The sequence below is a fragment of the Myotis myotis genome, unplaced genomic scaffold (genome assembly GCF_014108235.1).
Source record: "Myotis myotis isolate mMyoMyo1 unplaced genomic scaffold, mMyoMyo1.p scaffold_m19_p_2, whole genome shotgun sequence".
Taxonomy (NCBI): domain Eukaryota; kingdom Metazoa; phylum Chordata; class Mammalia; order Chiroptera; family Vespertilionidae; genus Myotis; species Myotis myotis.
The window spans coordinates 191,044,915-191,056,879 of record NW_023416324.1 but is presented as its reverse complement, the minus strand read 5'-3'; positions in this window follow the sequence as shown (position 1 = coordinate 191,056,879).

The following is an 11,965-nucleotide window of genomic DNA, read 5'->3' as shown; positions in this document are numbered from 1 at the left end:
TATAAGAATTTTAAATATGTATTTGAAATATATACTAAGATATATGTGAGAATTATATAAATACTAGGGGCACAGTGCACGAATTTGTGCACCTTGAAAATAACTTTGGGCTACGAGGCTGTGGTAGGTACAGGGGCGGGTCTTGGCCCATCCTCCACACCCTGCCCGGCCCTTCCTGCCACGGCCCCCAGTCCCCTGTCTGCAGGCAGCCCTCCTGCCACAAACATTTCCACGCACTGCCCCGATTGCCCCTCAGGAGCAGGGGAGGTAGAGAAGTCCTCAGGGGTGATTGGGTCTGGCAGCCACCACTCGAACCCACTGATGGTGCCCAGTGATCAGGACTGGTGCCGGGAGCTGGCAGCAGGTGCGAGCAGCGGCTTTGGTGCTGGCAGCAGGTGCGAGTGGGGCTGGCGCTGTCAGCGGGTACTAGTGGGGGCTGCTGCCCTGATCGCCCTTCAGGAGCAGGGAAGGTGGAGAAGCCCTAAGGAGCAATTGGAGCCAACAGCTGCTGCTCACACCTGCTGACAGCGCCGAGTACTCAGGGCCAGTGCTAGGTGCTGGCAGCGGGTGCGAGCAGGGCCGGCGCCAGCAGTAGGTGTGGGTGTTGGCAGCAGGTGTAGGCGCCTGGGGGGGCTGTGGTGTGTGGAGCAAAGGATTTTCAGTAACCACCAGAGACTCGCCCTGATGATAGTGACCGGTGCCCCGCCTTGGTCTGATGCCCCCGTTCACCTGCTCCACCATCCCGCCACGGCTGATGCCTGCCATGTTCTGTGCTCTGCTGCCTGCTGCTGATGACCACCATGTTCCAGATGCACCCCCTGGTGGTCAGCACGCATCATAGTAACTGGTCGTTAGGGTGTTTGGTTGTTCCACCATTCGGTCTATTTGCATATTAGGGTTTTATATACATAGATAATGTATAAAGTAAGCATAATTTGTAAAGGGCATTTTAGTACATATAGTTCCTTAACTTTTTTAATTAAAGATCCCTGTCTGAAAGTTTTATGCTTATTCAGGTTTGGGACCATACACTAAGTTTATGCCCTTTATCAAAGTATACATGGTAATTAGAATATAGTGATCAATTAATAAAATGTAGTCTCTATATAAATGTGTTTATAAAGGCTTCCAATTGATTTCCAGAGTCTCAACAACCAAGAGCTGAATCAGCTATTTTAGTCTTAAAATATATCAAACAAAACAGAAAAAACTAGCAATTTTTGGTTTTATTTAGTTAACAACCAGCATTAATTTGGCATTTTATCTCTTTTGCAATGAGTGAATGGTCTCAAGAATCCAAGAGTGGAGGAAGAGAAAATTGAGCCCTTAGTCTAAAATATTAGAAGTTTTCCTGATTATTCATACATGATAAATTAATTACATGCCTTAAAATTATCAATTGTATATTTCCAAGAACATTTTATTAGCCTACCCTTTAAGTGTAACAAGTATTAGCAAGATGCATATCCAATTATCTCTGCCCATTGCCATGGCAGATGTCCAATTTAATATTAAATTAATTACCAAATGCCTTTGCCTTCTGACAGTTGGATATTTTAGACTTCAAAGGCAAATAGATTTTGGAGCAATGTAATAACAAGCTCATAAATGTGAAGTGCAGCAGAGCTGAAAAGTCAAAAACCAGCAGGCTGGGCTTTCAATATCTCCCAGAATAGTTCCTCAATCATAAATTATTGTGTGAGAACAGTAAAATATGCAAAACATATATGCTACAAATATAATTCACTTTAAATCAATTTTTTTTATTTTGGTATAACATTAATAAAATGAAATTTCAAGCACATTATTTTGCAAATTGATTTCCAGTTAAAATTATTATATTTCTGAGTGCCATCACATTTCTGTACAATTTGAGGTAATAATTAGCAGTAAACATATAGAGCTTACATATTTTAAATATTTGGTTATTATTCACTAGAGGAATTTCCAATTACCACTGCTTCCAAACTCTTATTATTTTAGTCAGTTCAAAGTTAATAGAAACATTTTTTATTCATTTGTCAATTTGCTTTCAATATGAATCAGACATACACTGATGATTATATTTCATATGAATTATTTTTCACAAATATTAGCATAAGTTCATCTGCATGTTTCTGAATGAGGTGAAATTATGAAGTTTAGCTATCAGCTTATTTACAGTAAGTTCATTGTTTATTAACCTACATGAAAATTCCTGGAACAAAACCCAAGTAATGACTATCTTTGTGCCTGTAAATAGCCTAATTTAACCTAAATGCAGTTAAACTTAACTACTCATTCTCAAAAAAATTTAAGTGCTTAACTTAATTATTTTAAACTTTTCTCACAGAAACTTTATGTACTTCAATGTGTGTATCTTTCTATTAGGTATTTACATGAAACTTTTAAGGAAAAAATGAGAAAAATAGTTGCAACGTTTTATTGTGATTAATATATTAATTTTTATTGAATATCTACTTCAACACCAACATTTTATTCTTTGCTAAATAGGAATTCCTTGTGGTAGAGCTAGTAGTAAGAATTCTCCATTCTATGGAGCTAGAGGCTTTTAAATATATGTCAATTATGCATTTAGTATGTCATTAGATGTTTGCATTCATGTATTCCTCTTTCAAAAGTCTCTCTATCTCTCCCTCTCTTGGAACACCTAGTTCCTTTCTTTGAACATGGTCAATGCTTAATATAAGCTTGTTTAATAAAAACATATTATGAAAGAAACATACGATTTAGTAAATGTTTTATAACATAGGGAAATATTAACTTAATTACCATAAATGCTTTAGTTGAAATTTTAATAATAAGTAAATTTCACATGTTATGTTCTTCAAAGTTAAAAATCCTATATAATAATAGACAAACATGGTAATTAACCGTAGCTCCGACACACTTCACATTGGCTAATCAGGGCGATATGCAAATTAACTGCCAACCAAGATGGCGGCCGACAGCCAGGCAGCTGAAGCAAACAGGAGGCTTGCTTGCTCCAGTGATGGAGGAAGCCAAGGTTCCCCGTCTACCGCTGCCGGCCTCTGAGCTTGCACTCTAAGAAACTATGTTGCAATTATAGAAGTTAAACAAACCCCAGAAACCTGCTTTCGGCCAGCCGGGCTTCAGCCAGCAGGATCGCAACAGTGTTTCAATTATAGAATCCAAACAAACCCAGATCCCTGCTTTCAGCAGCCGAGGTCTCAGAGCTACAGCCGGGCCTCAGAGCTAAAGCTGGCTCTCAGCTTCAGTGACAGCCATAGCAGGTAAATAAACCCCAGAATAAAAAAGGAAAAAGAAAAAAAGGAGAGATTGGGAACTTCAGTCACCTGCCAGCCTGAAAACGGCCCTCAGCCCCTCACCCAGACTGGCCAGGTACCCCAGTGGGGACCCCCACCCTGAAGCAACAAGATGGCGGCTAATTTGTATACTGAAGGCGGGCGGCAGCGGGCAAGGCTGTCTGCGGTCCGGGACCCGGATCTGTGACCCTGCTGGGCATTGGGCCATGCTTGAAACTGTTCGTTGTCCCGAACCCAGATCTGTGACCCTGACAGGTGGGGGGCAATGCTTGAGGCTGTCTGTTGTCCCGAACCTGGATCTGTGACCCTGCTGGGTGGGGAGCAGCGCTTGAGCCTGTCCGTTGTCCCGAACCCAGATCTGTGACACTGATGGGCGGGGGTCAGTGCTTGAAGCTGTCCGCTGTCTGGGACCCGGATCCATGACCTGGTGGGTGGGGGGCAGTGCTTGAGGCTATCTGCGGTCCTGGAACCCGGATCTGTAACCCTTCCCGGTGGGGCGGCAGCTCACACAGGGGCGGATTGGGTGGGGTTGGGCAGGGCAGGATGCCTGGCTTCTGCCCAGCCCCAGTCACTCTGGGCAGGTGAGCAGCGCAGAGAGCCTGTGCGGCCTGTACTCCCCACATGGTGGTGGTGACAGCTGTGAGTGCACCAAGCAGAGCCTGCAGGCTGAGCTGAAGTAGCGCCTGCAGGCCATCAGCACCCAGGAGTGGCTGCGCAAGATCCGCCTCCTGGCCCAGAGGTGCAGGATCACAGGGACAACTACCGTGGTGGGCCAGATTGACGTCCTCCTGGCCGCACCACGGGGGTTTGTGGATCTGCAAAGCCAGAGGCCTCTGGTGTGCACATCCCCCCCGGCGTGTGAACATCCCCCAGCACACTGTCACCCTCCCACACCTGCAACATTTGCAAACCAAGGTGTGCACAAGTTCCCCCCACCTCTCCACCGCACTTCTATCAACCCAGCATGCCTAATACCCCCACAGGATGTGCACACATCCCCTCTGATGTGCTCACATCCTTTGGAGAGTATCTGGGTATTCTGGGTGCTGAGGGTGGGTGCCTCTGAGATGACAGTGAGAAGGCGGAGTGGTGATGCCCTGTTCCCACGGAGGCCAGTGAAGCTACGAGATCACCTCTAGGGGGTTAATGCAGGTGCTGAGGTGGGAGCAGATGCAGACAGACCCACCTGGTGAGTGCGGGCAGCCCTCACTGAGGTGCCTTCAGTCAGGATTCAAGATCAAGAACCCAGAGGTGGAGAGGAATTCCGTCCTCTCAGTGAAATAGTGGGATAGTCCGGGCGACTGTAGAGGAGGAATGTGTACTTTGGGTGCCAGCACCCATGAGTCAAGGCTGCCCTGACTGAGCCTTGCTTGCTTGGGGCCTAGCACACTCCTGCCAGGCAGCAGGTGACAGGACGTGCTTTTCCAAATTAATGAGAGAAAACGTTGATTCTCCTGCTGCCCATGAAGGTAGAAAGTGAAGTGGGGAGACATGTGGGGAGTGAGTGAGGTTCCCTGTCTGGGGGTTCCAAATATGCTGTTGGTTTCTTTCACCACTGACTAGAGATATACAGGGTGTCCCCCCAAAATGTATACACACTTTGAATACCTACTAATTCCAATGGTTTTAAGCATAAGAAAGAAACAACAATGGAGCTGTTATCTGTTAAAAGTGTGGGCACAAAGAGGTAGTTGGCCATTCCCTGAGGGGTCTCAGATTGGAGATGGTGAAGGCCAGACTGAGGGACCCTTCTCCTCCACCCCAGTGCATGAATTTCGTGCACCAGACTACTAGTATAATATATGCCCTGGCCAGGGTGGCTGTTAGTTGGGCATCTTCCCATGCACCAAGAGGATTAGATCCCTGGTCAAGGTAAATGACGGGGTTGTAGGCTCAGTCCTCAGCAGGGGGTGTGCAGAAAGCAGCCAATCAATGCTTCTTGCTCTCATTAATGTTTATCTCTCTCTCTCCCTCTCCCTTCATCTCATTTTAAATAAGTTAAAAAACATATTTAGCTGTATATATAAACATTGTATATATATACAAAAACATTGTATTGTATACATATATATTAGATACAACATGTAAAATTATTCAACTAAATAAGCAGATAATTCTTGTAATGCTTCTAACATTTTTGGATGCATACACATAGCAGACCAGTCCAGGATTTTATATTTATTAAATAATCCAGTTTGTACCTTAGTGGATCTGGATTATTTCCACAGAATACACTGAATACCTTTCTATAAACAGCATGTTATTTTTTATTTAATCTTTATTTACATTACATATGTACTATAAAGAGTAGAGTTAGTTAAGGTAGATACACTTATGAGATTGCTCTATATTATAGCAATTGCTCATATTGTCTCTATTTGTAAAAATAGGTGCAAAAGAAATGTTGGAGAAAATAAAGTTCACATAAACCCAGAAATTGTTCAAGGTCAAAGATAATGAGCTACAAATAGCATACTATTTTCATGCCATGTCATTTGAATGTAAAATATAATTTCTCATTTGCAAGATAAAACACATCACAATCTATGATCTATATAACAGGATCCAAAATAGTAATGAGTGCTTGTGAAATCAAAGGTGGTGATAATATTTTGTAAAAAGTCAGTATAAAGCAACAGATGATTGAAACAAGTTATTTTGAATTTTGTAATCCCTCCACAGAGGGAAAATGTAGAGGACTACTACAGACTTCTGGAAGACACAAACTATATGAGTGATGGCGAACCTATGACACGCGTGTCAGAGGTAACACGCGAACTCATTTTTTTGGTTGATTTTTCTTTGTTAAATGGCATTTAAATATATGAAATAAATATCAAAAATATAGGTCTTTGTTTTACTATGGTGGCAAATATCAAAAAGTTTCTATATGTGACACGGCACCAGAGTTAAGTTAGGGTTTTTTAAATGCTGACACGCTGAGCTCAAAAGGTTCGCCATCACTGAACTATATACTAGAATATGATATATGATAGAGCAATCCTATATGGTGTCATATTAATGGAATACTATTCGGCCATAAAAAGAAGTGAAGTTCTAATTAAAGAAGTTCTCTTTAATTAGTTCTCTCTAATTAAAGAGAGAAAATGATCATTTATAAGGCAGTGAGAGGGGCCTGAGAAGAAACCAACCCTGCTTACACTTCGATCTTAAGTTTCTAGCCTCTAGTACTAGATTAGATTTTCAACATTACTTAGTGTTAAATTATAGTTAGGACTATATTAGGAAAAAAAAAATCCTAAGCTATGAGTTAATAAAAAAAAGTGTTGGTTCCAGAGTGATAAAAATGTGTTTGTACAATAGTGAACCAAAGCATTTTTCAGAATATCAGATTTAGATTTTATTTGAAATGATACTATCTGGTAGAAAAATTAATGCAGTTTTCCGAATCAGCCACTTTACTCTTCACTAGAATGAAGGCTCCTGAGACAAGTACTTTCTTTTTTTCATACACTGATGTTGTTCATGTACCAAAACAGTGTGAATACACAAGAAATCTCTCAGTAAATAATTTTTTGCAAAAGAATTAAAGTAATGAAGGTGAAATTGTAATGCTCCTAACATTTTTGGATGCATACACATAGTAGACCAGTTCAGGATTTTATATTTGTTAAATAACTAGAGGCTCAGTGCACAAAATTTGTGCACTGGGTGGGGGGGCGGGGAGACCCTCAGCCTGCCTGCACTCTCTTACAGTCCAGGAACCCTCGCTCCTTACCGCCCGCCTGCTCTCTGCTCCTTACTGCTTGGCTCGCTGCATCTGCCCCTGGTGGGGAGGGCTCCAGGGCATGTCCGGCCTGTCTCACTCAGTCCCTGTTGTCTGGACCCCGGCAGCAAGCTAACCTACCAGTCGGAGCATCTGCCCCCTGATGGTCAGTACACATCATAGCGAGCTGTTGGGCAGCCTTAGCATGTCATTATCATATTATGCTTCAATTGATTGGATGGCCGACTGGACAACCAGACACTTAGCACATTAGGCTTTTATTATATAGGATTCAATTAGTATCTAAGAGGATATTTTGTACCACATTAATATTCTAAAAGTTAGTTTTGTAGAGCCACATTGGAGTATGAAGCTGAAATTTTTATATAAATGAGAAAAGATAGCTGACAAAAAGAGCTTTTATCATAAATATATCATTTGTATTAAAAGGCATTTCATGATTATAAAATAACTTCTCTCTAGAGTCATAAATGGGCAGTGTTGGTTGTCTGACAACTGCCCCAAAAATCAAATGGAAAAACATCCTGAACATAAAACTAAAAATAGTGCCAGTATTCAAAATTTATTTTTATTATAAAAGTTTAGTGTACAGTCATAAATCTATTAGTCACACTGGAATTGCATTACAAAACATTAAAAAGAGTATAATGAAAGACTTAGACTTTAATGTATTTTTTTAAATGGAACTATCTTTTATATGGTTGAATTTAAATCAGATTTCTGTGTTTAAATGTTATGAAAATTAAGGGTCCAGGGTTCAGATTATTATTATTTTTAATATCTTCAGTATTTTCAATTTGGTTCATCCTTTGCGTCTTTAACATACTAGAAACTAAACTACGAAATTAAGTTATTCCCTTTTAATGTAATACATGCTGTCAGAGAAATATCTGTCTGTCTTTCTTCTTTACATATAGATACACATTAAGGAACAACAGCCTACATCCCAACTTCAAATTACATAATACTGTACTTGGGAAGAGTAATTTGCTCTAAAATTTAAACTCAAAAAATGTTTCCATGTATTATTGTTTATCTAAATAGTTTATTGAATGGTAATAAATATCAGAGGTCTTATCTGAACACCTTTCATAGTTAAGAGAACATTTTTATGGTGCCCTTCTTAACACATGGAAGAATTCATAGTTTTTCTTATTCTACTTTCAAACAGAATAGTAAATGGGACCTCAGACAAGATCTCTGTTTCCATTAGCTTCTTATAGATAACATCTTTTTTTGTTCATAGTTGCCTCTTATTTTATTTTTAGTGTTTGAAGGGATTGTGGTGCTAATTTGTTTTCATTTCTGATATTTATAATTTATAGTACTATTTTAAGAGTAATAAACTGTGCCGTAGCCGGTTTGACTCAGTGGGTAGCATCAGCCTTGTGGACTGAAGGCTCTTGAGTTCAATTCTGGTCAAGGGCACATGCAGGGATTTCAGGCCTGATTCCCAGTAGGGGGTGTGCAAGAGGCAGCCGATCAATGATTCTCTTTCATCATAAATGTTTCTATCTCTCTCTCCCTCTCCGTTCTTCTCTGAAATCAATTAAAATATATTTTAAAGTAATAATAACTGTAATTGATGAATAGCTAAAGTCTCAGCATGGACAATCTTAAGACTTGAAAACTCCAGGAGACCCCAACATATTCAGGAGTTATACCTATAGGATCCCTACCAGGTTCTCTTAAAAAATATCAGAAAAAACACTCTCAATCTTTAGGCAGGAAGAAAAGAAAGACAGCTGTTTTGAAATATATCCTCCTGAAGCCTTGCCCTTAAGTGAAAACATTTTACTTGACACAAACAGAATTGGACAAAAGAAATACTCAACCCTAGCCCACTCTAACTTTCTTGTCTCACCTAAGGGGAGGAAAAAAACTAAGAAGCACTTCTGAAAGTCACAGCTTGAGGGCGCCAGCTTCCTAGGAGAATCAGACATAGTCATAGAAATACTTCCCCTCCCCCTCCACCTTACTACCATATCAATAGGGTTTACGTGTAATAAAAGGATTGCAACAGAATGACGTATGAATCTCAGATCTTATTTAAGGATTATTGCCCCGGTGCACGGATTTGTGCACATTGAAAGGTAATTAATTACAAGGTGGCCAGTGGAGCAGGACAGGGCAAGACAGCCAGACATGCCCTGGGGCACTGCTGCAGCTTGAAGGGCATCTGTGGAGTGAGCAGGGTCCCTCCAGCAGGTGGATCACTCGGTCTGGCCTGCAGGGATTGGGCAAAAACTGGCTCTCCAACATCCCTGAGGGGTCCCGGATTGTGAGAGGTGGTTCTTGGATGATGCACCCTGGAATCGGGCTCCCTCCTCTCTGGTTCCGGGGTGCATCACCTGAGAACCGTCATTGCTAAGTCACTGCAGCTTGGCAGCTCCTGCATTGAGTGCTTGCCCCTGGTGGTCATTGTGCATCATAGCTCCCCATCAGATGGTCAGATGATTGCTTAGCTTTTTTTTTTTGCTTTTTTTTAAAAAATATATTTTATTGATTTTTTACAGAGAAGAAGGGAGAGGGATAGAGAGTTAGAAACATCGATGAGAGAGGAACATCGATCAGCTGCCTCCTGCACGCCCCGCAGTGGGGATGTGCCCACAACCAAGGTACATGCCCTTGACCGGAACCGAACCTGGGACCCTTGAGTCCGCAGGCCGACGCTCTATCCACTGAGCCAAACCGGTTCCGCTGCTTAGCTTTTTATATGTATAGATACTCTCTAGGGAAACTCAACATGCAAAAGAGAAACAAACAAGGCCACCAGGGAAACTTAAACCTCTGATTCTCTTAGCTGGATAAAACAGTACTAGTACACACCACCCAACTCCTAGTTCGGTAGACATAAAACTTCAAACTAAAGGCCTCTCCAACTTAGTTTCTTTATACTGTACATAATATCTGATTTTGAACAAAAATTTAAAAGTCATTCAAAAAGACAAAAGTACAATTTGAAGTAATAGAGCAAGAATCAGAACCACATTTCAGGGATTTTGAAGGGCTTTCAGAATTATTGGACCAGATATTTAAAATAGCTATGATTAATATAGTAGGGGGAAGAAAGAAAAAAGTGGACAAAGGAGAGAAGAGATGGGTAATACAAGCAGGTAGATGCAAATGATACAAAAGGATAAAAAGGGAATATCAGGAAATCAAAAATGCATTATGGGCTCATCAACAGACTGAACACAACCAACCTTGAAATGAGCCTGAAGATATGTCAACAGAAATTTCCAAAACTAAAATGCAAAGAGAAAAAGAATGACAAAAACAGAATAGAATATCAAAGAGCTGTAAATAATTACTGAAACAGTAATATAAGCATAATGGGATTACTGACAGAAGAAAGAGAAAAGAGCAGAAGTATTTAAAGTAATAATGACTGAGGATTTCCCAAAATTAATGGCACGTGTCAAACAATAGATACAGGATGCTCAAACAGCAAGCAGGATAAATAACCAAACCAAACAAAATCTAAACATAAGTATGCCATATTAAAACTACATAAAATCTAAGCCAAAGAAAAATTTTTGAAAGAACTCTGGGGAAACAAAACACCTTTCCTTCAAGGTGCAAGGATAAGAATTACATTAAACTTCTCTTCAGAAACAATGCAAACAAGAATAAAATAAAATATTTAAAGTATTGAAAGAAAAAAAAATATGCCAACCTGAAATTAAAAATTTAAAGAATGAGGGAATTTGTTATCTGTAGACTTTCCTTGCAAGAAATGTTAAAATAAATTCTTTAAGAGAAAGAATATTATATAGGTCAGAAACTCAGATCTACATGAAGGAAGGGTAATCATTAGAGCAGTGATGGCAAACCTTTTGAGATCGGCGTGTCAAAATTTTGAAAAACCCTAACTTAACTCTGATGCCGTGTCACATATAGAAATATTCGTAATTTTTTTTGATATTTGCAACCATAGTAAAAAAGATTTATATTTTTGATATTTATTTTATATATTTAAATGCCATTTAACAAAGAAAAATCTACCAAAAATATGTATAAAATGAACAAAAACAGGAAAACAATGTACATTTAGGAAAAAATAATAATAAAAACAATGATAATCAAATGGTACGAAAACTAGAAATTAGTGACTTTTTTGGTGCTGAAGTTTGTTTGCTAATTCTTTGATTGCAGGTTCATACTTGGTGCACTTCAAGGCCAAGCAAGCACCACTAACTTCATCTGTTAGCCGGTTTCTTTTCTTCATTTTAATATTATTTAATGCTGAGAACAAAGTCTCACAAAAATATGTTGATGAAAAAATTATTAGCAAAGCCACTGCTAGATTTTTTATGTCGCTAAAAGTGTCAGGTACTCTGTTCCAAGCACTCAAAATTTCTTGTTCGTAGTTGCACTCTTCTTCATTATTCAAATGATTTTGTTCCAGATTTTCAAGTTTCGACCTTAAGTCGACAAACACATGAGTCCAAATGCTACCTTGAAAATGTGCAAGTTGCATCTCTAAATCGCCAATTTGCATCCATTGGAAATCCTTTAATTCCAAAGTACTGTAAACAACTACATCCGGATACTTAATTATTTTAATGGTCTGTTCTAGGCTTCTAAATTGGTCGAATCTTTCGCTGAACTGTTCAAATAACGAGTTTATTATATTCTGGTACACAAGTATGGTCTCCATTACACTCGTTGTAATGGCCTTCTCAAAATACTTTTTTATCCGAGGAAAATATTTATAAGTTTTAGTTTCAATACCTCGCTTGAAAATTTTAAGTTTACTTTCAAAAGATTTGATGTATCCAAACATAACGTAAATACTTTTGCCAAAACCTTGTACTTTTAAGTTCAGTTCATTCATATGAACAGAGAGATCTGTAAAAAACATCCAATTGCTGACCCACTTATGATCATTGATCTGAGAAAAGTTTGCCAGATCCTTATTCTCAAT